This window comes from Siniperca chuatsi, linkage group LG17 (assembly GCF_020085105.1).
Source record: "Siniperca chuatsi isolate FFG_IHB_CAS linkage group LG17, ASM2008510v1, whole genome shotgun sequence".
Taxonomy (NCBI): Eukaryota; Metazoa; Chordata; class Actinopteri; order Centrarchiformes; family Sinipercidae; genus Siniperca; species Siniperca chuatsi.
In genome coordinates, this window is record NC_058058.1 from 19,911,846 (window position 1) to 19,939,814 (window position 27,969).

At 40.6% G+C, this 27,969-nt stretch overlaps 1 protein-coding gene and 1 long non-coding RNA gene across 5 annotated transcripts in view; one reads left to right on the forward strand and one right to left on the reverse strand.

The window, feature by feature from the left end:
* dlgap3 (discs, large (Drosophila) homolog-associated protein 3) overlaps positions 1-27,969 on the forward strand; it is a 113,980-nt gene that overhangs the window by 45,928 nt on the left and 40,083 nt on the right. For 3 of the 4 annotated variants that reach the window (XM_044171298.1, XM_044171297.1, XM_044171299.1), the window contains exon 2: positions 12,633-12,707. The gene's annotated coding sequence lies outside the window, so the exon portion shown is untranslated. Of the gene's footprint in view, positions 1-1,773; positions 5,300-12,303; positions 12,536-12,632; positions 12,708-27,969 lie in introns of those variants that run through there. The other variant, XM_044171296.1, reaches the window with a different exon arrangement.
* LOC122864152 lies at positions 5,289-12,187 on the reverse strand. The gene is made up of 3 exons (XR_006375152.1): positions 12,106-12,187; positions 9,733-9,870; positions 5,289-8,042 (listed from the first exon to the last, which is right to left on the reverse strand). It is a non-coding gene; the product is annotated as an uncharacterized LOC122864152 (long non-coding RNA).

Consider the following 27,969-nt stretch of genomic DNA (forward strand, 5'->3'; position numbering starts at 1 on the left):
GTTGTTCCTGTGGAGTTGCTGACAGTGTGTGGATGTTCTTGCTCTGTCTAATGAGCAGATCTCAGGATTAACACAGGAAGATAATGAGAAACAACATCGCAGGAAGAGACAGAGAGTGCCAAAACAGTTGTTCAAATCTTCAGCACCCTGCTAGTTCCGCTGCACATCAGACTGGCTCTAAATTTCAGATCCTTATGAATAAACTGATTCACCACTAGAAGCATCATACCCTACTGTTTCTCTACAGACTGCTGAATTACTGGTTTATTGTATGTAACGTGAGCCAAGCTAACTACTCAGCTTTCAGAATTTATAAATCTGGTTTTAACTATTTTACCAACAGTGGGAAAGTTTGTGACATACTGAATTTCCACATTTCAGTGAGAACTATTTCATTCACTTGATATATACGCACTCCTTCCATCTACTCTCTGATCATACAGAGCATACAGAGATTTAGACCTTAGCTCAAACAATATCTTGTTAATTTAGTTTGTCCCATGTTTCAAATTCAGTACAAAGGGGTACAGTATTTAAAGGAACAGTTAGGCATTTAAGGAAATATTTCTTGCTACCCTCATGTTTGTGTGTTAAAGCAGTAGGCGATTATCTTAGCTTAGCATAAATACTGTCCAGAAAGCAGGGAAGCAGTTAACTGGGTTCTGTCCAAAGATTAAAACAATGACTACCAAAACTTCTAAAGCACACTAATTAACGCACTGTACTTTGTTAAATCTGTACACAAAAATTAATGTAAAAAATAAGAGAGAGATTGGTGCTGTATCTACCAAACATCAGCTTGTTTTGCATTGTCATTGTGAGCATGTTAGCATGCTGATGTTAGCATTAGCTCAAAAAAAGGTCACATTGATTGGCTAAGCTATGACAGTTGTACAAGTTAGTACAATCATGTATCCCAAATCCAGTCTTATCCGATCATATCTGATATGAGTTGCATAAATGCAAAGATAAATAACAAAATCAGAATCAAATGTCAAACCAAAAGAAATACAGTAACATTTAAATCAGCTTTTTTAGTACAGATTGCAGCCACATGTTTGAGACTGAAATGCAGATCAGAATAGTACAGTGTTTTTATCTCTCATATCATCTTTCATTCCTGAAGCATCATGTAATCAATGGTATGAAGAACAGAAAATAACAAATGCAGGCAATGGATAGAAAATTACTTCATAAACACATTCAGAGGAAGAAACAGCAAAACTTCCATGCTACTAAGTAACAAGGTTGGAGCAAGATCTAGCATCAAGAAGTGTCTGACAGAAAATATGCCCTCAGTCAGCCTCTGCATTATAGCAGCAAATGATTATACAGCAAATTGATCAACATAAAATCCTGCCTCTCGAACATAATGTAATGGCTAAAGCTAGTCGAGTTGCTTTCCCAAGTTGCCAGGTAACATGTAGGTAACGGCAACCCTTTTTTATCCACCGATCCTTTGACGGTCTACAAAGACTGAAAGAGATCTTACACCATGACTTAATAGGCCGAATCCTGTAGCAAGTGTTTTTACCGAACACCCTCATCTCTTTGTTTTTCCTTGCTCCTAACAGAGCTTTCCCTCAGGTCATAATGCACTGAGATAGATTCTTTTAGCTCACAGCCACATAGTACAGCAGGAGCTTCACAGAACAAATTTTACGCTAATCCCTGTATTGCTTAAGGGCTACAACCCAAGCAGTAAGGATGACATAGCACAATTCCACAGCGCGTAGATGAATCTTGGTAGGAGAGAAAATGAGTTATCTCTCTTTTTACTTTGCTTTTTTTAATTTCTGTTCTTTTCTCTGGGACTCTCTATGACGTTCTTCTCTTTTTGTGTCTTCTAAACTTTAGCAATCCCACAAGCAGGCATATGTGGACATATACACACATAGGGACACATAGCTTACACACACACGTTGGCATTTCTTTCCTTCATTATCACTTGGGTTGCATTTTCCACATTCTTCCACTTATTGCAATTTTGCCTGACTTCCCAACCCCTGTTGTGTGTTCAAGCGTGGGCATAATCTGAGCAGCAAAGTTAGAAAGCCGGGAAGGATAAGGATTGGGAAATTGACAGATTGATGGAAACAGAGGGAAAGAAACTGGTAATGAAAGAGAAAGAGAGCTTGTGAGTGGGTGTGTCTGGTCACCAATGTAGTCTGCAACGTCACACGGAATAAGATAATCACCTCCCTCTAATGATGCGGCTGCTCATCGCCGGGGGCAACCGCAGCCCACTGTGGTCTGATGTTGACAATCATCACATGCACGCACGCACACACATACCAGACATACATCAAAACACTCACAAGCGTGACAGCCAATTAATGAGAGGGACGGGAGAAAGAAAGATTCGGAATTACGACATTCCTCATTGTCAAAACTCTTAGCGCCGCTTTGCTCCTATCCGCTAATTAGTGTCTAGTTGTCCTTCTCTTTCTTTCTTTCTCTCTCTGCTGGGTGTGCTTGTAGGTCTGTTTGACATCTACAGTGCAGTCCTGGTCTTTGCAGCTTTTTTCCCCTTCTAATTGGTATAAGCTGAATATACACGTGTCAGAAAATGGATGTTTAAATTCAGGCACAGTTTCCAGAAGGGCTTTGTCGCAGTTGTGTTTTACATCAGAGAACATGTATATAAGGGCAGTTTGTAGCATTTATTTTGCACTGGATGTTTTTGTTGTCGTATCCATGCCTTCATGCTTGCTGGAATGAATGTCCATACAGGTTATGTGGGTTTATATATGTGGCAAATATGTGCAGCAGTTACCTAGAGACTCACAAAGCAGCTGTGACAGTGCTGGCCTTTAGCGAAGCTCTATGTGATGGAGTGTTTTACATGCTCCCCTGATAAGGTGAATCTTCAATCAAAAAGCAATGCATTACCCCAATATGAAACTCAATGTGTGGTTCTTCTGTGTTTGTATGTGTGTGTGTGTGAATCACTGACGTTTCTCCCTTCCTCACTTAAAGGTCACAGGATCACTTGCTTTAACAAGACATGCAAATAAACACACACACACACACACACACACACACACACACACACACACACACACATTCACACTGCAAATGGCTGTTTAGATCAAGACTGACTCCCCAACAGAAGAGATATGCAAGCAATCAATTTTGATGCTTGTTATACTATAATTAGACACACAAACCTATGCGCATTATGCAAACAGGAATATGCAAATTGCAGCGGAGGCAGCCAGTCCGTGACGAATGTTACGCCCAGTGGTTCCGCTGGTGCGCACAACGACAGGTTGATGATGATTTTAAGATAAATAAACTCAGCTTGTTTGTTCGTCACTTTTTCTCTCTCTGTCTTTCAGTTTAAATGAAAAAGATGTATTAACTGTAAATCGTGAGGATAGCTCAGCAGGTAAAAAAGCAAAGACATATTTCCCTCTTCTTTTTTGATGCTTTCCTCTCCCTCTTCCGCTCTGTCTCTCTCTGCCTCCTTCTTAATACTTGTAATGGGGCTGTTTGATGGTGCACTTTTTGATTATGTGTCCTTTTCCATGAACAGCATCTGACCACAAGTGCTGTGTGTTTCTTTGAACGGCTGAATTTTAAACTCAATTAGCACCTGTGCACACAAATACACACACATACGCGCATGTGCAAGCACACAAAAGCCAGCTTGGTTTGCACTCACACTGGGCACTGGCACAAATTAGACTGTGGAACACACATACACACATACACACACACACACATCCATGCACCTGAGTGGTGAAGCTAATTTGCCCGAGCAGACCTGAGTGAAAGGAATAATGAGGCTTTGATGACTTCACTTGCAGCGACTCGTTCCACTGTGACATCATCTGTGACCTTAACATGACCCCTACTCTTTGCTCTGATTCATTCACCCCCCTCCTTCTGTGGAAAACTGCACCTCTGATTGGCTGAACTCCACTGCATCAGATAAAGTGAAATGTGGAATACCAGTCAAGCCATTTGTTCGACTGTGAATTGGGATGTTGTTTCAAAGCCAATGTATATTCAGAGATCAGAGTAGAGATGTAGGTAGATAGAGGTAAGCAGAGGAAACACTTAGCTGCATATGGGACCATTGAGAGGATATCTGAAACAGCTGATGCTCTTTTGTGAAAAAGAAATCTAAAGCACTCTCTGTTTTTGGGAAGTTGGTGGCATTTTTGCCCTTTATTTGATAGTGACAGTTGCAGAGATGGACAGGAAAGGCGGGAGAGAGAGATGGGATGACATGCAGCAAAGGGTTGGGAGCGATCCCAGGCCGGTGCAGTAAGGACTCAGCCTTAATGGTACGAGGTCTACCTTTTTTATTTTGGACCCATGCAGCTTTGTGGTTAGAAAATATGGTTCCAACTGTACATGTCGGTGCAAAAACTGGGATTCACACTCGATGTTAAACTGCTGGTGACCTTGAGCGGAACCTGATGCTGTGGTTTCGGATGATGCTGTAAACCCCAGCTGTAACCCCTGTGTCGTATTACCAATAGTCTTCCACTAATGGACATATTATTCATTGCCTTGAGTCTGTCTCTCTTAAATGACCTCTCTGTGTGCATCTAAACGCACACAATTGCAACTGCACACAATTACGCACACACAATGGGGCAAAACAGCATGCATCATTCATTTCTGTAATCAGTGCGCCGTCAGTATATTTGTCTAATGATCCATAATGCATTAGCAAGCTTGGAATTGGGTTTCGGTTGAAGGGACAAAGGCGAAAAATTACATTTAGAAATTCACACATGCGTATGCATGTTCAACACCCACACATATACCAAATCTTTTGCAGGTCTGACTGAGAACATTGAGAAAGATACTGATTGTTTGGATGCTCTGGGGCATCATTGCTGCTGCCATATTCACCAGTGGCAGTGGAATGAATTAATCATAACTTTAGTCATTCTCCAAATCGCCCGCCTGTGACTACCGAATAACGGAAGGCAATATGGGGCCACGTTGAACTCGACAAATTCATTTTCAGGTCGTTGTTTTTGCTCTGTTGTTCCTCATCATCCTATTCTTGTGACCTAGGAGAGACGAGCAATTTAGAGAAAAGGATAGAGGAATAGCAGTAAATTGAAAGGTGGGGCACAGATTGTGGGTGAGGAAAGAGGAAGGAAGCAAAGAGAGGTTTAAGTTGTACAAGTGGAAGGTAGTGAGAGGGTAAGAGGAGTGAGCAGGAGAGGGTGAGAGGTTGATTGAGAGAGAGTGAAGGAAGAAGAAACACTCCTTTACTGTATCCAGCTGCTGCCAAGGAATGGCCTAATGAGAACCAAGGGATCCTTAAGAGGTGAGGGAGAGAGAAGGAGAGAGAGAGCGCAGTAGACATGCTATGAAAAATGGTGAGCTGTCAGGTGAGTACTGGAAAGGGAGCTGGGCTCTTAAGTGTTTTGCCCAGACCACAGGGAACATGTGTGTGAGTGCACCCATAAAGAAACATGACCGTAAAGCAAAGCACAGCTGCGTCTGCGCACACACATACACATATGCATTCATATAAGCATATGTACAGTATACACATTTACAGTACATGCAGTCCTGCACACGTGCACTGATGTAACACATGCTTCACTTGAATGAAACCCAGTGAAGCAGAAAAAAAAACTTTTATCCCTTCTTTTTTCTGCTTCAGCTTTCCATTTCCTTGATCCATCTCAACCTTTCCCCTTGTGTCCTTCTCACGCTTTTTACCTTCCTTTCAACCACCCTGTGCCCTTCTCTCCTTTTACCTCCTCTGTTCAGCTCAGCGGTGCTCCCTCAGATTTATGCATGCAGTTCTGTGCCAGCTTAAGAGCAACATATAACTACCACCTCACTCTAATGTGCAGTGTGTCTGCAGGCGTGCCTCGAGCCGGTACATTTATTTGATTTGTGTACAGTCAGAACAGAGTCTAAAACCCATTAAGACAAGAGATGGAGGTGCTTGTTTTGCATCCAGTTGCCTGTGTGTGTGTGTGTGTGTGTGTGTGTGTGTCTACTTGTCCAGCTGCTCATGTGGAGAGGATTTGGCAAGGTGACAGTCCTGGTGTTGAAAAAGGTCGTGTGGAGGCCAACAGTGTGAAGGTGTCCACTGGTGCTGATGTTATACATTTAATGCAACCTTGGTTTCATGCAAGAACATGTAGAACAATGTGAACAGCGTGCAACAGCAAACAACTGTTCTGTGTCACAACCCAAAACAAATCAGTCTTCTGATGCTATTAGCATTTCGTTGTAAGTCAAGGTGCCCACATACATCCTTCTTCTGTTAGTGCTGGTCACGTCAGAAATAGGCACAGTGAAATTCATTTATTTGTACTCAGAAGTTGTGCCAGCATCTTGGTGATAAAGTGATCTTAAAGGTTGATTCATAGTGATGCATTAAGTGGTTATGGCGTAGCTACGCACAAAGCCACCGTAGCTATATATAACTACATGCCAGGACTAAGGAAATACAACATGGAAGACTGTGATTGATCAGCTACAAGTGTCTGATGCAGGCAGAGATAATGTCAATAATGAACACAACATTTCCAGCTTGACAACAAGCTGAAAAGAAGATCAGGTATCTTCTCCTTTCCAGGAACCCAAATCTAGCAAAGCCACCTCCCCTGCTACATAAAATTGCATGGTACGACACAACTAATGTGATAACTTGCTCCATTTTGGACTCTCCAGTTCTCTCAAAGGTCAGCACTGTCAAAATGGTTTGCAATTTGGATAAGAGTACAAATCTGTGTGTCAGACTTCACCAAAGTTGAATTTCTACATGTCAGCACTGCGCAAATGTACTTTGCCTCCACAAGTAAATGCTAGCAAGTCTACTAATTGCAGAAATTCCATTGAAATACATTGATTTTGGTGATGTAAATACTGCTGCATTTATAAGTTCAGCCCTTAGACTAAAGTCTGTATGAAAAAGCAGAAGAAAATTCCTTTCTGTTCATTTTAGCGACCTCTCATCAAAGTTTACCATTCCTACTTCATTATGTCTACCTTTCTCCTCAAGCATCTTTCTTTTATTGCTTTTCATCCATCTGCTACATCTGGATCTGCTCTCATAGATCAACAAGGAAAAGCAAGCATTCCTCCTTTCCCTGCTCTCTTCTCTTTCTATCTCGTTTTTTTCCCTTCTCACTCTGAGAAAGCCTGACCCATACAGTCTCTAAAGCTGTGTCATCTCACTTGCAGCTTAATAGAGCTCCTTTCAGCAGGCAGGACGCATCAGGCCTTTACAGCATACATGATCTCCTAGAGATCTTATTAGCATGATCCTTACAGTATGTATGTGTGATAGGCATGATACTTAACTGTATGTCTCACTCAAAGATATGCGTTGATCCGGGGGTTATCACACAACTTCATGGTGCGCTGGAATGAGGAAAATCGGAAGTGTATACTGCCTATATGGAAGGAATACATGCAACTGTTATTAAACTTTTTCCCCTCTGTTAAGCTGACGTAAATCCCCTATAGAGTGTTTGCAGAGCTCAAGTCAGTGTTCTGTTAATAGGATCTAATTGGAAATGGCTCAAGTTAAGGAAGTTGCTTGGGTTGTCTGAACCTAATCCTGTGGAAATCCCTAAGAAGTTAATAAGACTCTATGTGCCATGTCCTTAATGCAGGACAGTGGTTTGCAAATGGAACTAAGCCATAGTGCTCTTTGGGTTTAGCGTTTGCCCCAAAGTTGAGAATACAGTAATACAATGCTCTTTTCAAAGGCTCTTTAATAAAAAAAAAAACACTTCTTGAGTAATTGTTGAGCTGTATGTCCAGTTCATCACAGCGTCAGCAGTTGTCAAATACAGCTGTGACTTCAGGTGCTGCCTTTGTATACTTACATTTCACATCTTTCACACTTTCTCTCAATATATTGCTTTGTCTCTGTCCACAGGAGGAATTTTTTAACAAATACAAATTATGTTCTCTCTCTCTCAGCTCTTGAAATTTATGAGGAATTTGTCAGTTGGACACAAGCCTTGTCATCTGGTCAACATTCTTCCTGGTTTAGTGTCAGATGAATGTAGTTTTGTAATTTCCATGGGCCTAGAATGCTGTGGAAACATTGTTTAAAAAAAGAAATTTGATCAAAAAAGGAACATGAGTGGAAATGACGTTTTGGAATAAGTACATCGACATTGGCTGTTATTTACCGTTGATATACAAAATATCAGCTATTCCTTCTCAAATCTGAACAAGCAGGTAAATTAGCATTAGGTCTTCTAAACTCATCCTTAGTTTAGTCTTATAACGTTCAAAGTGAAAACATACTCTTTGAAAATATATACAAACAAGGATGTAAGCTAAGCAGCCAAATAACAGGTTATGTTAGAATGAATATCATCTGATCCTACATTTTTCCTTATCGTACTTAGCTAACTAGCTCACTGCAACACAAGAAACGTCTTCTACATGGATCATCAACTGGTAAGGATGCTGACTGTTTGCCTGGGACATGCACCATGAGCCTCAATCTTTTAGCACAGTATCATGTATGTAGAGCCCCTTTTTACAAGATTCTTGTTTTAAAACGAGTCAGCTTGAAACATTAAAAAGAAGCGTTTTCAACCATCTAATGCCTCTAACGTTAGCTTAATTAGCTAGCTAGCTACAGCTAATAAAATCTGCCGGAGACAGTTGTCATTTCAGCAAAATCGACAGTCGCTGGCTAGAAATGATAAGCCTTGCTTTTGTCTACCTCTATCTGACCCATAGTTTAAAAAGATTAAAATGAAAAAAAAAAATGAAAGTCTGCCACTATTATCACTGTAAACTGTATATGTGCCCTCTGAGAACCAAAAGCTTTTCAGGCGTAGCAACTGTAACTAAGGGGGATGGGGCTTTGTAAACTGTCAATTCACTCAACAATTCATCACCTTACAAAATAATGCCAAGTTTAAACAAATGAAAAGCTGTATATAACAAATACTGGTGTGTTTCATCACCAGAGGCTAGTTCAATAGAGCTATTAAAGTTAAGCAGCGCTGCTGTAGATTACTGTGCGGCAACTGTCTCTGTGGTTTCTCATTGTTTCCTGATTGCAGCGGTCAGGCCAAACCTGTCCTCTCCTGGCCTGGTATGAACTGGCCTTGCTGCTCAGCCCTGTGGGGAATCCTTGGTGCATGTCTGGCCCTAATTAAGGCCCCTACTGCAGTCTCTTGTTAGAGAGGGAGATGGAGAGAGGAAGTAAGAGGGAGGGAGAGAGAGAGAGAGAGAGAGAGAGGGAGAGAGAGAGAGTCAGTAGTGAAGGGGACTATCAAATATTGATTGTATTTGCATAAATAGCCGCAGTTGTTAAAAGCTCTGCATGATCCCACTTGCTAGCTTTGCACTCTCCGGGCATGCGTAGGGAGAAAAAATAAAGAGAGGCTGAATGAGGAAGAAAAGTGGTGATTAGAGTCAAGAGAATGCATAGATCTCCCGCAATGCGACATGGCGTAGGCCTCTCAGTCAAGCCATCCCAAAGGCTACACCACCACTTGTTCACTTTGTAATTTGCACCAATTATTGCCCCATTAGTGAGGCTGCTCCAGTAAAGCGGACAGAAGATAATGAGGCTTTTCTGTTGAGTTGGTCATCAATACAATAGGTTGAACAAAGCACCTGGGGAGGTGAAGCAGTCACTCTTTAGTCGTCCTCTGTATATCAGTGGTGGCACTTAATAAATGTGGCCTTTGAAAAAGGGGGGCAACAGTGTGTAGTGCATAGAGAAAAAAGAAAAGAATTGCTTTTCTCCTCTCTTACCTCGTTCCTCTTCATCCAAGCAGCTCTTCAGTTTACATCCTATCAAGCTCTGCAGTCTTGGCCTCAGACCCTCAGTGAGGTGACCCCTGGTGACCAGTGATCCTATGGGAGCAGGTAGTGGCTGGACTATATACGATTCTAAAAGTTGGTGTGGAAGTACAGAGAGTGAGTCTGAGTGTTCGACAAAATGCAGCTCTGCTCTGTAGTATATGCATATCTGGAAGTGTCGATGAGGATATTGAGGATTTACTGTTAACTAAGCTGTAGCCCTCTCTCTGCATTTTTAGAGGTTATGCAGAGGAGAACTTTGAGTCCCACAGTTGTTGCCAAAGAACAGAGTGTTCAAATAAATTTACTCTTCCAGCTATGCTGAAAGAAGAAAGAGAGAGAGGATAAACTGCAAAACTCACAGAAAAGCTGAGCAAAACGACAAGATTTCTAGGCATTTACTGGTCAACAAAAAGTCTAAACAGCCTGACAACTATAAAACTTTATGTAACTGAATGTATTATGATATGAAATGTTATATGATATGACAGCCATGATGTATATACAGCTGTTTTAAAGGGTCACTAGTCAACTTTACACATAATCAGAAAACAGTCAAACAAAATATCTGTTGAAATGACAATTTTGAATAACATAACATAATATTCTAACATTTCAGTAATTCATATCTTCATCAGAGCAACATATGAGCAATTTCTCCACATTTATTATAAATGCACATACTAGAGAGCAGAATTATCTGGGAAAATATTATGAAAGTAGTATCAATTATTGAGAATGGAAGGTTACTCACTGTTGCAGGCCCACTTTGTGAATTTGATGGCTCAGTTTTTACATACTGTAAATGCATTGCCTACTGTAGTGTTAATTTATTTATTACATCTCTTGCTGTGCCCAGTTTTAATTTAGTGTTTTTGTGTTTGTGGTACTTGTATCCATTACATCCCAGTACCACAAATGACTATAAACTAATGCAATTCTTATACCACAGAGTATTATACACATGTACTTACTGTCACAGAGACTAAAGACAATTTCCAGTCTGGTATTGATTTTGGAGCAAGTGAATGAATTTGCATTGACTATGTCGGGCAATATTTTCTTTTGCTGTGAGAGATGCTGACTTGAAGTTACTCATTTGCACTCTCAGGTGTATTTGTGAATTGGGCAGTGTGTTTTTTCTGCAGTAGCTGGAAACTGGTGGGCAGATGAAAGTGTTTCTGAAACCACACACCCGTTGTGACTGCCATCATTAATGTAAAGGCCGCAGTGTGGGTATTTACCTGCATATGTTTCTCTGTGTATGCCTTTACTGTATGTGCACCATACATACTGTATGTACCATCAACATGCATGTGAGAGAGCGTGCCTCTCCTGTTTGTGTTTGTGTAGGAGTTTAACTGCATATTTTGTGTATGAGAGAGCTAGCAGAGCTGATCAGTGTCCATGCTGAGGGCTTTGTCACAGCTGACCTATATTAGATGAAAGCAGCTGGATCAGTGGCCTGCAGGGACAGCAAAAGAGTTGTGTTCTAATTATCTCTGCAGCTAGCTAGCGACACATCACACGCATACACTCGCACAAGTACACATACATACACACTTTTCGGCAAATCAATGGGAGCTCGTGAGAGCATCTGCCATGCTCCACTTGACGAACGACAGCGGCAGATCCTCCGTGTAGGATTGGCAAGGATACAGCGCCTCATGTCACACAATGCATATTTAAATCCTTCTGTGATCATGGACTATGCCCTTCGGTCTCTGAATGTGATTGCGTATGGCACAACTTTATTTTGCTTATCAAAACATAATTACCAGGTGATACGCTGCTAAAATGAAATCAGGCTCTTGTTGTGGCATTTGGGAATTGTAGGAATGCATCAGTCATGTTGTAGATGATTCCTCACGTGGGTTCAAACTGTGTAAATGTAGTCTGTATAGTGGCCGCTGTTGCCATGGAGCCTCAAACTAACACACGCTGAGGGTGTGCGTTAGCTATAATGAGGCACAATATGACAGAAAGAAAAAAAGCCCAGGGATTTAATGCTAACATCTTATTGTAATCACTGGACTAATGCTAATGCTAATGCTACTGGAAGGGTAATTAAGTGTGTGGAATCCTGTGGCATCCTATAATGCGACTACAGTTAGCTTAATAGCATTTAGCATTCAGCTCACTCAGACACAGCAAGGACGGACGCACAATGCTATGTTCTTTCTTTTGTCTCATTATCTCTATTGGTAGAAACACAGGTACATACACACATCAGGTGACACATTCACAGTGTTATTTTTGTGTAAACCTCAGTGTGGGTTTTTTTTTCTTTTCTGAAGTCTAAGTGATTTCACATATTCGGCCTACCTTTAGGTGGAATTGGACGCAGCACACACTCAATTAAGCTGTTAGTCTCTTAGTCATCCCCTCCTCTTTCACTCTCTTTTTTTCCTTTTCGTCCCTCATTCCCAACCCTTAATTTCCATCACTAATTTTGCTCTCTCCACTGTTCTCTTGCTCTCCTCTCCTCATATTCTCCCGTCGTCCCTCCATTTGTGGGTCCAGGGCCTAACGCTCCAAGCAAGGGAGCCGTAGCATAAGCCAGGCAGTCAGGGGAGCTTCTTGTTTCGGGACCAACAGGCACAGCCGCACATTTTCCACCACATTGCATCTTCAGGCACCGCCAGGGATTATTTTACAGGTCGGAGCTTACGGGGAGGGGTGCTTTTCCCATGAAAGAGGGAGGGACGTACTTTAGAGAAATGAAAGACAGACAGAGCTAAACGCTTCCTGGCAGGTACAATAGCATTTGCACAAATAAGCTCATGTGAGCTTTTTGCAGCTTGTACTTCCCTGATGTTTTTCTTGTTTCCATTGTCTCTTCCTTTCTGCAGAGGGATTGAGAGCAAGTTATTTAGCCGGCCGTTTCTACCTGAAGACATGGAGCACCATTTCCTGATGAGACTGTGGTAAGTAGAGACTATGCATGTGCACACACACAGGTGTAATTCCTGCAGCTACTCGTCACTTGTACCCTTACATATAAAATCCTACTTCTGTCTTGTGCGTCCTTGAAATCCATCCCCTGGAGGAGCACATAAGAGTTCCCAGTGGAACCTCTCAAGGATTAACCTACGTCAGTGGAGAAGCTCTAAGAAAGTGGAGCTCAGAAGCATGCCACTCACTCTGTTCTACCTCCACGCCCGCTAGTGTCTTGTGTTTGATGTCAAGTGTGAAGCAGTATCAATTGAGTAACTCTCTGTAGATGTTTTGTTTTTGAAGCTGCAGTCCACATTCATGGCTGAACACTGCATACAACAGTTTGAGTTGTACCTACCATGCGTGGTTTGGCAGAGGTCACAGAATGCACTGACTGTTTCGTAGGAACGCTGATGTCGACGGGACAAAGTTGGCCTTACATTTTGAAAAATGATGGAGAGAGTGATATAGAAAGAGAGGAGAGAAAGATGTCAGACGAGTGCTAGCTGGCACCGTAGTAAAGTAAAAAATAGCACGGAGGGCCGAGTGATTGTGCTGGCTCGAGGTTGTACTACTATTCTTAGCCTCAGTCTCCTCATTTCCTCACTCTCTTCTCCCCTCCCTCCTTTCTCCTGAGTCTTTTGTTCCTGCTGTGACGCCAGCGCTCTTCAGTGCATCTGGTGTCTGTAAGCACAATCTATCTACTCTCCCGCTCTAATTGGCTAAAACCACTTAACTGTCTTCCATCCATCTACCTCCCATCTATTTGTCATTTTATTTATTTATCCTCCCTATTCACCTATTTATCCATCACCACCTCAGCTGATACAGGCATGCATCCCTCTTTTCTGTCCAAAGTTGGATTAACTAGACAATACAGAGAGAGGGCCACGTAGTCTCTTCCGGTGTGTGTGTTGTGTAAGCGATAACACATGATGAGGTGCCCTGATATAAGAAAATAATGGACTAGATGGAGGTGACGGATGAAGGAGTTTCCTCTGCCGTATCAGCCAATATGGAGATTTTAAGGTGAATCATCCTACTTATACCATAGCCACTTACCATAGATTTTGCATTCAGTTGGACTCATAGTTTACAGCTTCACTGTAGGTTTTAACAGTGAAGCAAGTATTGCAGCTATGGTTACTTGCAGATAAATAGCCTACACCTTGTGAGTTACAAAAAGATACATCTGAGGGGTCATGAGATGATTGTTCTATACACATTTTTTGGACTTTTCTCTAATCTTTGCTTTTTGTGAAATACTGGATAATTGTAAATGAAACTACCTAAGATGTTTAGGGGGAGAATGTCTCTTTGGTAGAACTGCTAACAACTCATAGACATCTGAAATGTGAAAAAGGGGCCCCATCTAAACACTGCTTTTTTGTGAGGGGTCAAAAGCCATAAAGGTCGGAAACCACTATTATAATCTTTAACAATGTAAATAATCAAATTAACGATGGCTGAATACCATTTAGCTGCTTCAATTTCAGCGTCCTTGTATTGTTCATGCTGGTTCACTGTCACACTGCCATGACTTACTGGTACATTTGGATAGAACGTAGTCATCATTAATGCTATTAGTAACTAGGGATTATAAATTCTTAACAGAACTGGTATTGCTTTTATTGCTTAACTGTGAGTCTGTGACTGTTTGATTTCTGAACAGAATGAAATTTGCCTATCCTTCAATAAATACTGCTGATGCTGAACATTTATTTGAAAAGGAATACACAGGGCCATTTCAACATAATTTATAACTATGAGAATAGTAAAGTAATAAATCAGCAGCAATAAATGGTCGACAAATTTTTTCCAGCAATAAAGATGGGGTGAGCTTGAGCTGAGCACCATCTAAATGAATGAAGTTTGCGAATGTTAAACATATTTTGGCCTATCATTAAACACAACTCATTACTGGGCCCTCCAAACGTTCTTCTATCAGACAGAAGGCAAGTGATTTGGTAAAATGTACTAAATATTAATATAACTGTTTTGTTTATGTTTCAATAACTATTTTGTTTTCACACTAAATTGTTGGTTTATGTCTGTACTGTCACTTTAAGAGATCGCATATTTTTTGATTATTATCAATTGGATCATTATTGTCAGCGAATGGGACTTGTTAGTTGGGGGAAGTTGGTGTGCGCGCACCATGAATACCTTGAGTGGAGGAGGATGATTGTCCCACAACGGCAACCGGAGTTGGCCGATATCTTAACTGATGCGCAATGTTGAGGTGTTTTAGCATTGTCGTTGTACCCCCCCCCACACAAGAAATTAACTTAGAACATAAATGGCATTACGCTTTCTCCTTATCGTTGGCTTTACTGAAATGTAGCCAAGCCTTTGACAGCTTTGCACGTTCAGCCATCCTAGCAAGCAACCTAATGAGTGACCAAATGAGAATGAAGCGAACGAGGGCGTGAGGCAATTCAATTCTTCTTCATTTAGTTTAACGGCGGTTGGCAGGCAATTCAATTGAATACAAAAACTTTATTAGATCGATGTATGTTTGTGCACCAGTGATTTGATTTAAACAACATGACTCTCGTCTCTCGAGACATAACGTTGTGTTATAGGACCTGTTGGTCTCGATAGCAGTATCGATAAGCTCCGACCTTATTGATTTTCGGGTTTTGAGAAATTTGGAACCGGGTCCTTGCAGAATCGGATCTCAATCCCCATCCCTATCAATAACATATGTGCTTTTCTCACTATGATGAGTCAAAATGTCTGTGGTGAAAAAGGCCTATTTTGGGCAAAACTATCACAAACTATCACGCTGTATGAGAGCTATGCTGTACTTTTTTTGTAGTCTGGTAGTATAAAATTGCACTAAACACCGTGATGGCACACTCCATTCCCAAACGTATTGAATCAGTGTTTCTATCGGCCGAAAGGTGCACATTTGCATGGTCCAAGTGAACGTGAACGTACCTACAGTAACTTCAACCTGAGCAGCAACAAGTGAAAACACCTGTCTGAGTGTGCAGAGCCTTTTATTGACATCCACCAGCCACTCAAAAGAGCATTATGCGTGGACATAATATACATGATATAAATCTGGGTTACCCACTAAATCTTATTGCCCTCTGTTCTTAAGTTGGGACACTGTTAAACTAACATACAGGAGTTCAAATGTGTGCCTGCAGTATATTATTTTTGAAGTTTACTAGTGAGAAATTCTGTTTTAGCCTACCTTTAGAAATATAAGCTTATATCAAACACTTTACTAGTGGAATAAACAATGTGACATTACTGAGATGAAACAGTTTGTTACAGCCTGTTTGATTTAACATAATTTTACAGTACAGTGAACTCCATTAAAGGCTTTGAATTGATGTCATATGAGGTGTATTTTGCAGAGATGAGTCACTTTCCTCTGTTTTTTCCCCCTTCGCTCAAGTACCACTTCTGAATGGGTGCCTGTGTGTGGGTGTGCATACATTACAGCACGCATGTGTGTATCTGCACTTACATGTTTGCATGTGCATATGGCTTTATGGCTCTGTGCCCAGTCTCCTTGCTGTCAGCATTATGGTTTCTGGGAGAGTAAAACTTCAAACAGCAGCTCTGACTGCACTGAAGGACAGCATCTCATTAGGGAGCACATTAGGATGTGTGTAGTTGGGTTTGTGTAGCTGTGAAGAAGCAGACAGAACTGAGCCTGCAGGAGAACAGGTTATCAATTGTGCTTCTTGATTATCTGCAGTGCAGCTAATCAGCAGCAGATAAGAGAATTAGGCTGAGAATCATTTTCTCTGTAGCAGTCCTGCATGCCAACCCCTTTCTCAGCGACTTAATACAGGAATAATGTTATTTGATGTACTTTCTTATTTTTATATTGCAGTCACCAGTACATAATAAACTTTACTTTTGTTATTATTCCTACAGGACTGTGTAATTTTCCAGATCAAAAAAGTTATTTATTCTCCTGCTTCTTCTCCAAGCTACGCAAACAGAGTGCCATCTGTCACTGTCAAAAGCTGTAGCTCCTGCTTTGTATTACTGACAGGATAATGGACACAATAAAAAAAAAGATAACAAAAAAGCATGTAATAAAAGTGGTCGCTATTTTGTGACACAGGGCAACTGTAGGTCTTTTAAAACCTGATTGTGTTGTTGTCAAGTTCAGAGAAAATGCAACAACTTGAACTCCAGAAATTCATAGTGGGGAAAATGTTGCAAAAAAAGATTTTAAAATGAATCATATAAATGATTAAAATGATAAATAGAACTGCTCCAAAACTTTCTTGCTCATCTGATTTTTGATGAGAAGATGGAATCAGTTATTATGTGTGAAAATCAACATTAAGCAAGTATTATTAGTTTGGAAATGACTGTGATATTCTATTCTTTCTGATTGTCTGTTTCTCTGCATCTCTATCTCTCTATCTGTCCATCTTTCCTTTTGTCTCCAATTCTCTGGTGTCATTCACTCCCACCCTCCCTCACTCCAGATGATTTATGGATATCTTTTATCAATGCTGAAAGCAGGGCTCATCTGTTCTGAACTACTCAAGCCCTAGATTATACAGTGAAAGAAAAATAAGAGATAGAAGTATAGGGATTCCAACCTATGTATGTATGTGTGTGTGTATGTGACAGAGGAGAAAGGGGAGGGGTGGTTGACTGAGTGACTGTCTCAGGCTTCATATGATTTAATCAAAGCCATCCATCACATCTGGATAATTAGACAGCAGCATGGATCGCATGACCAGCACCCATTGGTTAGAACACACACACATACACACTTACACACATGCATTCACACCCATCTCTATTTCTACACAAATATGCCAGAGCCAGAAAACAGGAGAAGAGGGTCCCAAGACAGACCTAGGCTAAACATTGTCTCCCTGTATGCACTCAGGACTATCACAGCTAAAACAATGTTGTCACAAAATGCAGACATAATCAGTCAGCTATAGAGTTGGGAGCAGTTTTAGCCAGTCAGCCTAAGTTGGTGTCCGTCAGTGGTGGTTTCACTGCTTGATGGCCAATTAAATGTGTCGAGTTAGTGCTGGCAGTCAGAGAGCTCTGCACAAAGTCAGCTAATGACCAGAACACAGGGCCTCACTGCAGAAAATGTCAACAAAAAGTCATTCCGTGTCAAGTGAAGTCTTAAAAGCAGTCCTAAAAGAAGTGAAAAAAACGATATATTAGCACTCCAGTTTTTGAGCCACTCTTGGTATGGCAATGTCGGCCTATCGGTCGGTCGGTTGGTCTACCACTTTGATCCAGACTGAAATATCTCAAAAACTATTGGACTGCCATGAAATTTTATACAGATATCCATTTTGCCCATGTGATATAGTTTTTACATATCCAATTAAATATCTCAACATCTACTACATGGATTAGCACAAAATTTGGTACAGACACTCATGGTTCCCAGAGGATGTATCCTAATGACTTTGGTGATCCTGAGTTTTCATCTAGTGCAACATGAAGTTGACATGAGTGGCTTTCAGTGATATGTCTCATAAACTATTAGCTAAACTATAAACTACTGGATGGATTGTCATGACCCCCTTGGCAGCGTCTTAGCAAGCTGACGTTAGCATTTAGCCTAAGTGCAGCCTCACACAGCTGCTAGAATGGCTGTAGAAAAAAATTTCTCATACCATGATACCATATTTGTATAATTCCTTTCAATTAAAAGACGCAATTTCTTGATTATCTGTCATTGCTGTAATATATGTCATAAGACTATTTGTTTTGATTGATACTATTTTGAATATTTGGCTTTGCATCTTTAAATAACTGTAGAAAAGATAAAATCGTTAAACTAATGTTGCAGTGGTGCTTAAATGTGCGCCAGGCAAACAGAGGTAAGATGTTGGTCCTGATTTGATATCTTGGTCAGGTCCTTCCTTGCTGATACATGTGGCCTGACACCTTCGCATCGCAGAGATTCGAGTCTTTACCATGCCTTCCTTCATTGCTTTCTATCATGCCCTGATATTCCAAAAATGAATCCCTGTCTCAGTGCCAAGTCTTGTAAAAGTCTATACTGCCTTTATTCAAATTGTTTAATGATTGCAATGAGATGTAAAAATGACATTGACATACTTAACTTGTATAGTAAAATTGTTTGATTTAGACAAAACAGACAAAAAGGAGTTCCAAACTTTCCGTACATAGAAAATTTGCTTTGATCCTCTGTGTGAATGCTTAATTTATAAAAGACACTCAATAACGTTTTTGCCAATTACATTCACATCAGAGGATGATATGTATTGCAACTACAGATTAGTAGTAATCCTGCCAAGATGTATTTTTTTATTACGTTAGCTCATAATCAACCAACAATGCTGCTCTTACGCTTTGAGTGATCCTGTTTTAATGGTGAGTTAGTGTTTACATTGATTTGATGAGGGGGAGTTCGGTGGATCCATGGGCTTTCATAGGATTTTAAAACAATATGAACTATGAATGTGCGCATATTGTAATGAACGCATGCAAGTGCTTATACACTAAGGGTTGATCTCGGGCAATAACGGCAGTCTCTCTCCCTCTCTCTCTGCTGACTAAGAGCAGCGACATATCTTGTCCTTTTCCCTCTCTTCTATTCCTCACACATTCTCTCATTGATCATGCGAACGAGTGACAAGAATGCAGTGTCGAGGTTTTCGAGGGAAGGTGAAAACTTCACAGCATTTCTTCTTCTTGTCTTTCTACTTCATCACTGCTGCGACATCTCTCCTGTTTTCCTTTTCTCTGCCACCTTCTCTCCATCTCGCACACTCTAATAAGCAAAATCACACACACACACACACACAAAAGCCTGCAAAAGAAAATCACATCCTTATTTGTCATTATCACTTTATCTGTTCTTCAGCTGCAATCTCTCTCGCTGCATTTCATTTTCAGTTGTGACTGAGTTGTCGGTGCAGGTAATAAGAGGGTTTGAGCCTAAAACAGATCAGATTTGTCAGAGAAACCAGCTGGTAAAGTGAGGTAGGTGCGGTTTTGAAACTGTAAAAAAAAAAAAAAAAAGTGTTTTTGTGTTATTCACACATGGGTGACTGTGTGTGTATTGTGTCTAGGGGGAGGCAGTTACAAATTCTAGTCACTCGCAGCATTTATGCTCCCACAGTGACCTGCCTTGCCAGTCACAGCTGACACACACACACACAAACAGGAGCAACACGTGCATAGTGTCCACACTGACTAATGTGAGCATTAAGTGACTCTAGTAAGGGTGTTTATTCATTGATCTAAGAAGAATCTGAATATGCTGTATCTCTTTGAATTATGCATAGACATAAATGTAAGCCGGCGTCACTGCTGCAGCAACATCACAAAAGAAGTAACAACAGACTTATTTAGAAGAGAAAATAATGGTGAACAATAAAATTATTAACCAACCTGTTCCTTGACATTTATTGCATGTCATTCCCCATCTGGCTCCCCATCTAAATAAAGGCAAAAAAAAACCCAAACCAATTTTCCTTTGCAATGAGGTATTATTACTGACATTTGAGGTGTGCTCACTTTTACATCCAAATAAAAGGAAACTAAATAAAACCCACGTTGTGATAAACTGAAATGACCCTTTATATGTATTGCACTGTGTTAAAGGTATAGAAATTAGTATATTAAGGCTTCCAGCTTTAGGTATTGGCACATTGTTTTAATAATACGCTGTATTTTTTTAACTTGACATATTTAACGATACAGGAATTATGTAGGCATAATAACACTAAGATGACGCAAATGTAACAAGTCTTTCCATTTTACTTTATTTCTTCCAAATGTTGATACTTTTTCTCACGTGCAGTGTTGACCCAGTAAGTCTTGTATCAGTGACATCTTTGCATTGGAAATATATACATTGATAAGAGCCATTATTGACAATATGAGTGGGAGAGTCTTACTGTATGGAACGATGTAGAGACACTTGAAATGAGTGGATTCAGGTTAAAAATGGCATGTTGCAGGTATGGTTACTATGGTGAAAGCAGCCTGACAACCTGTGGAGTGAATGCAGAGAGAAACCTTTGTACAAAAAAAACAAAACAAATCTGGATTCTTTAACTGTATTTTAACTGACTTCTTAGGTTACTGTAAATCACAGAAAACAAACTGCTGCTCTTTAGGAATACCCAGTGTTGGATAACGGGAACTAGTGGAGCTACAAGCTACTCTTCACTGGAAGTAGTTAAGTAAGTAAGCAAGTATGTAACTTCATTTATAGAGCACCTTTCAAGAGCAGAACTTACTGGGAAAAACAGTTTACTACTGGAAACGTTACAGGATTTTGAAAGTAGCCATGCTACCTGACAGGTTCTGGGAAATGTACTTAGCATTGCTACATGTAGTGTTGTTTCTCCCCAACACGCAAAATACCTGTGTCTGTCTTAAACTAGCATACAAGGACCTTTGTCTTTTCTCTAAATTATATTTGAGATATGGTTCTGTGTAGTTGATTTGGTTGAATTTTATATAGAAATATAATACAAGACCAGATAAAGAGTTTGTGATTAGTTTTTAGTTTCTTTTAGGGAGGACGCAAAAGAAAAAAGAAGATAAAAAGGAGGAGCAAGGTTTTTTCTTGAGGCAGGACATGTGACAGAGCAGGGAGAAAAGAATGCGTCGGGCGTACAAAATGCATCACTGAGCCGCCTGCCTCCCTGACACTTGACTTTTTCTTCTCTCTCTCACTTATTTTACATTCTATCCCTTTGCATCACCACCACATTTCTCCCCCCATATCCCCTCGTTCTCTCCATCCTCTGTTTTTTTATCTCCGTTCCCCTGACTGTGCCCTGACACTCCAAAGCTCTGCTCCCCTCATTAACTCTCTTTCATGTGGCTGCAGATGACAATAATTGGTTTGAAAACAGGAGACAATGGAATACAAGGATTATCCCCGGCTCACACCCACCCCCACCACTACCCCATACCCACCCCGCGAGGACATCACTGCTCGGCATCCTCCCCTCCACTTCCTGTCCTCCTCTCTCATGCACACAGCAACTCCTCTTGTCCTTTCTTTTTCTTGTCTTTTGTTTCATAATTGCTCGTTGGTCTCTTCTCTTTTGCCCTCATCTTTCCTTAACCCCCTTCAAACTTTTTTTTTACTCTCTTGAGCTTTACCATACACACTTTCTTATTATCTCTCCTTTTTGGCTTTCTCTCACCACTTCTCCCCTCTTCTTTATTCATATTTTCTCAGAGAGCTGTGAGATGAGTCCCCATAGGGATAAATCTTCTGTTCCTGCCAAGAGTGGAAGTGACATTACTGACACAGCCACGCGCACACACACACGCACACACACTCACACACACAGAAAGAGAGTTCTGTGAAATGATAATGACATTTGATTAAACACTGTGACTAATGTGATGTCATCTTTCCAAGGAAACCATGAACCTGTGACAAAGTGATGGAGGAAAATGGAACAGAGAGAGGGCAAAGATGGTGATGGGGGGGGTGCGGGGGGGTGCGGAGATAAGAAAATAATTGGTGAGTGAGAAGTGAAAATAAAAATACCCGAAAGTTACACCATCACCCAAATTCACCTCATTCAGATTGGCAGAGAAATGTCAAGAGTTGTCATTCCACTCGTTCTGATCCGCTCTACATCACAATGTTTTCCCGTCATTCTATCCCTCCGTCACTTTCTCCCCCATCTGTTTTCTCCTTGTTACCATTTGTCCTAAAGTCACTCTCGCCATTGCTCTGGCGTATCCTTCCTCCCCTCTCTCTGTCTATACTCTCTCCATCTCTTCCCTCCAGTGAGGGCTCTCAGGTTTTGGCTGTAACTGCTTTAGCGCAAGGGATAATGGTTTGTAATTCACTCCCAGCTCCTCTCTGCTGGTCAGAAAGCCCACTCATGTACAAGCAGAGTGAAGTAATCAGTGTGTGTGTGTGTGTGTGTGCGTAAGGGAGAGGGTGCTGTAGATTTTGTATCACTTTTTCAGCCACGCTGCCTGTGAGTGTGTGTGCATCTTTCTACATGCTACAGTAATATATGTATGTGTGTTTGTTGTTATTGGTGTGTATTTTCCACGCAAAATGTGCATAGAGAGCCTTTCTGCCATACTTCCTGTGTGTGTGTGTGTGTGTCAGTTTATAATAAACAATCTGATGCTGTATAGGGATCATCTGATATGTTACGTAACCCCATGTCAAAATTTTAACACCCCTTCCATCCAGAAATAATGAGCGCACACACACAAATACACACTCTGCTATGATGCGGAAACTCTGAAGCAACACCCCCTCCGCCTCCCTCGCACTCTGGCACCATGGTGCAAGACGCCACTACTCCATCTCCCTGGAGTATGAATAATAGAGGGATCCCATATGTGTCAGCTTGTAAAACTAGATCGCCAACTGTGGGCCCGAGGAAGCTTGGTAGGCCCAGGGGTGCCCCAGGGCCTCTGAGGTGGGGGGGTTGGGTGGGAGTGGTTGAGGCTAAGCAGGACCAGGCAGACTGTCCACCGTGCAGTGCCTCACCTCAGGGCAACAAACACACAGTGGGGATTGCTACACACAGTGGGAGATGCTACTGGCCTGCTTATACAGTTCATAGAGCAAAAATTAAATATTATGATTGAATGTGATTTTACACTTTTACAGTGTACACTGCATTAACACAGATACTATACCTCAATTACTCTTCGACAGTACATGCACCTCCTCTTATTAATATTATTTATTACATAAGGAGTTACATTGTATTCTAGACTGTACTTTCATCACCAACCAGTAAACCCACTTGGTATTTGACACTTAGTTTATCTTATACTTATACCGACAGGATACTTAATTTATTTATTTCTGACCTGTTTTATAGTGTTTATTTTTTTCTAGTACTTCTCCTGTGTGCACTGACGTAAAGACGAGCTACTGTAACAAAGAGTTTCCCTACGGGGATCAATAAAGTATTTCTGATTCTGATTCTGATTCTGATACTGCTGTGTAAGGTTTCTTCTCAAAGGAAGTTATCCTTGTCAACCGCTTTAACCATATCCATTTTAATCTTAGAATATTTACAAGAAGGAGACTGTTCTACATAATATTTCTTGCGCCATAGTGGTGAAAACTAAAGAATAAATGTCTACAGGGACCAATTTGTGCTACATGGGCTATTTCTGTACTTCAATCATTAGATTTCAACCTGCAGATGTCAGACAGGCTGTCTGCCAGTGAAAGTTCAGTGTCACTCAGATTCATCTAAATGATTTCCCAATATACTGAGAAAGAGAATGGTCTCAATCTGTTTTTAAATGCAGAAATACCCTTTTCACTCTGAATACTTAATACTACTTTGTCTGCACATCTTGGTCAAATTTTTGGTAGATTGGTAACATAGCAATCTTAGTTTTTATTCTATTATTTATAAGAGTAAGGTCAAACAGTTTGCTGTGTGTAGCATACATAAGACAAATATTTCTTAAAACACTTCTTAGAACATAAAATGTGTCAAATGGAATGTTTTTTGTCTCAGGGAAACATATTTGAAAGTTTTCTTTTCAACACTGCATCAATAAACATAAATTTTATTTTGAGTTCCAAGCATTCAAAAAAAAAAAAAAAACTTGCTGAAGCAGCCTTTAGCGCCTATGCCCCAAAACTATGGAACACATTACCACTGCATATCTGATAATCAGATTCTGTGAGTGAAGAAACAGCTCAAAACACATCTTTTTACTCTGGCCTTCTCTTAGATCAAGAACCTTGTCTTTACCAGACTGTTTTACCTAACTTATTTTTGCTTATAAATAAAATGTATTATTGTTAATATACTATTATTATTATTATTATTATATTTAAAGTATGTTTAAAGGAATAGTTTGGCATTTTGGGAAATCTGCTTAGTTTGCTTTCTTGCTGAGAGTTAGATGAGAAGATTGATACCACGCTAATATCTGTAGGCTAAATATGAAGCTGCAGCTGGTTAGCTTAGCTTAGCATAAACACTGGAAATGGGGAAAAGCTAGCTTGACTCTGTCTAAATGTCATTTTTACACTTTGGTTCTTGTACTGATTAAACAAACTAGATATAACCTGTTAAGTGAGCTTTAGAGATGCTTGTAGGAGTATTTTGTTAACTTTGGACAGAGCCAGACTAGCTGTTTCCCCCTGTTTTCAGTGTTATGCTACACTAAGCTAACCGGCTGCTGGCTGTAGATTGTGGTATCAATGAGAGTGGTATCAATCTTCTCATCTAACTCTCTGCAATAAAGCAAACAACTGTATATCCCAAAATGTTGAACTATTTCCTCAAGAAGAAGAAAAAGTCCGTTACATGCAGTAATTTAAATTTTTGACAATAAGGAATGTGAATTGATTCACACTTTTCCACAAGCACCACTTAAAGGACCCGATTTTTGGGGAAGTGTCTCAGAGCACAGAACCATGACCAATCATACAGTGCACCAATACCTCCCACCTCACTGGTCCATTCAGCTGCTCCACTGCACTTTTGATTTAAGCCCCTAGATTTGTTTTCTTTCCAACAGTTACTGAACTTATCAGGCTCTTACATGGGTGTGTTGTCGCTGTCACGGTGCTGGTCCTTCCCTCTGTTGGCAGCAAGGTGGAGAGTTGCTTTGTTTGTCGAGATGTGCTCAGCAATTCAATTTCACAGCTCCGTCTCAGATGAGAGCTGGAGGAGCATAAGGAGAGAGGGGACAGTAATTGAAAGGCACTGGAGCTCATCCTGTGTCATCTTCTTCTACTTTTATTTATTTTGTGTACATCTCTCTTATATTTGTGTGGGCATTTGTGTTTTCCCTCTTTAATGTCACTGTGTCATTATTATTTTGAATGCTCCATGTAGTTATCCACAAAATAACGTACTGTAAACACAACTGACACGGTGCTCTCCCTCCCTCTGTCCCTGCTTTTGTAGACAGCAGAATGCTGTTCCAGATTTGTCCAAAAAATGTGTTTTGATCTCTACCTTGCTTTGAATCAAAGCCCTTTACTTTAATCAATAACTGCATTATCTGTGTGAGCGCAGAAATAATAATCTTAGCCACATGAAAGAACTTAAATTTGCCATTGTTATCCCAGTGATCTTTCACTCTCTAATTTAGATTATGGAACAAGTCTTTCTTAAAGCTTGAAACAGGGGTGCTAAAACTAAAATAGTTCCATCAAGATTAAAAATAAACTATATATCCAGTATCTGGGATGACACTGTGAACTTATAGGATTGTAATATGGGTATGTAATTATGCTTTAAACGCTGAGACGCGTCTATTGAAGTTTGTCCTCAAATTCACTGTCAATAGCACAAATCCAGTTGGTATTACATGATTATATTACAAAATAATGTTTGTTTCTGCTTTTGGCAAGTTAAATATTTATTTCAGCCATCAAAAACATTAAAATAAAGAACATACCATCAGAAATGAAAGATAATTGCACATTTTCTATCATTCTTAAAATAGTTTTTTGGCAGATGTGGGCATTTTGGCCAGAGGAGAGAGAGGGGTAAAGAGAGAGGGAGAGTCACGCTGCATAATTCAGAGGGGATGGTAGATTATGCGCCATCTGTGTCCATATCCCAGTGGCCCTGTCAGAATTGATCCACAACCCTTGACCTTTACAGATACCCTGTCGTGCGTGGTGTGTTAGTGTGCAGGCATGTGGGTGTTTGCATTTCTGTGTGTTTTGAGCATGAGTCAGCCTGCTGCTTACTAACCTTTCCACTGGATTACAAAGTGCAGGTCAGATACACAACAAGAGTTTTTCTGTCTTTATTTTGTTGTTGCTCAAATCAAAGGTCAAGCATTTCTGCTAGAATGTGGAATATATATTGGCACTAAATACACTACATAAATAGGTCATAAGAATGAAGTTAAACAGTAAATAAGTTTTTGGGAATGCGCTTATTCGCTTTCTTGCCGAGAGTTACATGAGAAGATCGATACCACTCTCATGTCTGTATGCTAAATATGAATCTAGACCCAGCAGGCCATTATATTAGCAATTCGAATAAAGAATAAAGACTGGAAGAAGGGGGAAACTGCCAGGCTGGCTGAGTCTTGTCATCACTGTGAGGTTGCCAGACAACCAGTGCCGACTTCATGAAGTCACTGCACCTGGCCAAGGAAAAGCATGCAAAACCCCAAAACTTTTCATTTTTGCATTTTAGTTTTTGTATGGATTAAACAGTTTGAGCTTTAAGTAAGTAAGTAAGTAAGTAAAGTTTATTTAGTATAGCACCTTTTACAGAGCAAGGTCACAAAGTGCTTCACAACTGAAAAATTATAAAAAATACGACCATAAAAACAGTAAAAGAACTAGAACAGAACTAGGAGGTCTGTAAATTAAAATGCAGTTTAATGGATTTGAACGACCAACTTTGGTCATTTGTAGTTCAAACGAGGAGAAAATCCCAATGCTCACTGTCCGACTTGAAAAGCAGTTCCTGAAAACCACAGCTAGTCCTCCACCCCGACCTGAGGTCCTGGGAGTGCTAATAAAACTACAATCCGGAGGGCACAGTTTGATTAGGGGGCCATATTTCATGCTCCTCTGCCAAATCTCGGTCAGAAACAGGAAATCCAAGCGTTTAGAAGTGAAAACATTGTTCATTATAAAGGACTTGTTTGCAATGGAGCAAGCATTTATCAGCGCCATCCTGAGGGGCACAGACGCACTGCTAGCAACAGCAGGGGCCCATGCCAAGGGGTGCAGGTAGCGAGGGGCTGATCCGCCACAGGCAACGGAACGTCTAACCGGAGGGGAGGTCCGATCTGTAACAACAGTCTGAACAGGGAAATTAACCGATGAAATTGTAAGTGGCAGGGGAGGATAGTAGGGGGTGCTAGTGCTGAAACAGTAGCCTGGGAAGAAACCGGAGAGGGAGATTCCGGGATGTGTGTGTGGAGTGTAAACAGTCATTCACATGGAGAGGACTGCACAACATGCTCTATGTTAGCAGCTAGCTTTACTGAGTGAGCTTTAGTGAGCTTTTGAACAGAGCTGGGCTAGCTAACCATACAAGGACCTTTGTCTTTTCTCTAAAAAACCCAGCCAGGCTAGCTGTTTCCTCCTGTTCCCAGTCTTTATACTAAGCTAAGCTACCCGTCTGCCAGCGCTATCTTCTTATTTAGTGTTCAGACTGGTGAGAGTGGTATTGATCTAAATGTCACTATTCCTTTAATCAGGTACATTATTCGATATAATGTTGAACAGATACAACCATAGAATGTGCATGGAATAGGTGAAAAGACAGTGATGAGGTCAGTTGCGAGTTTCACCTTCCACATTTC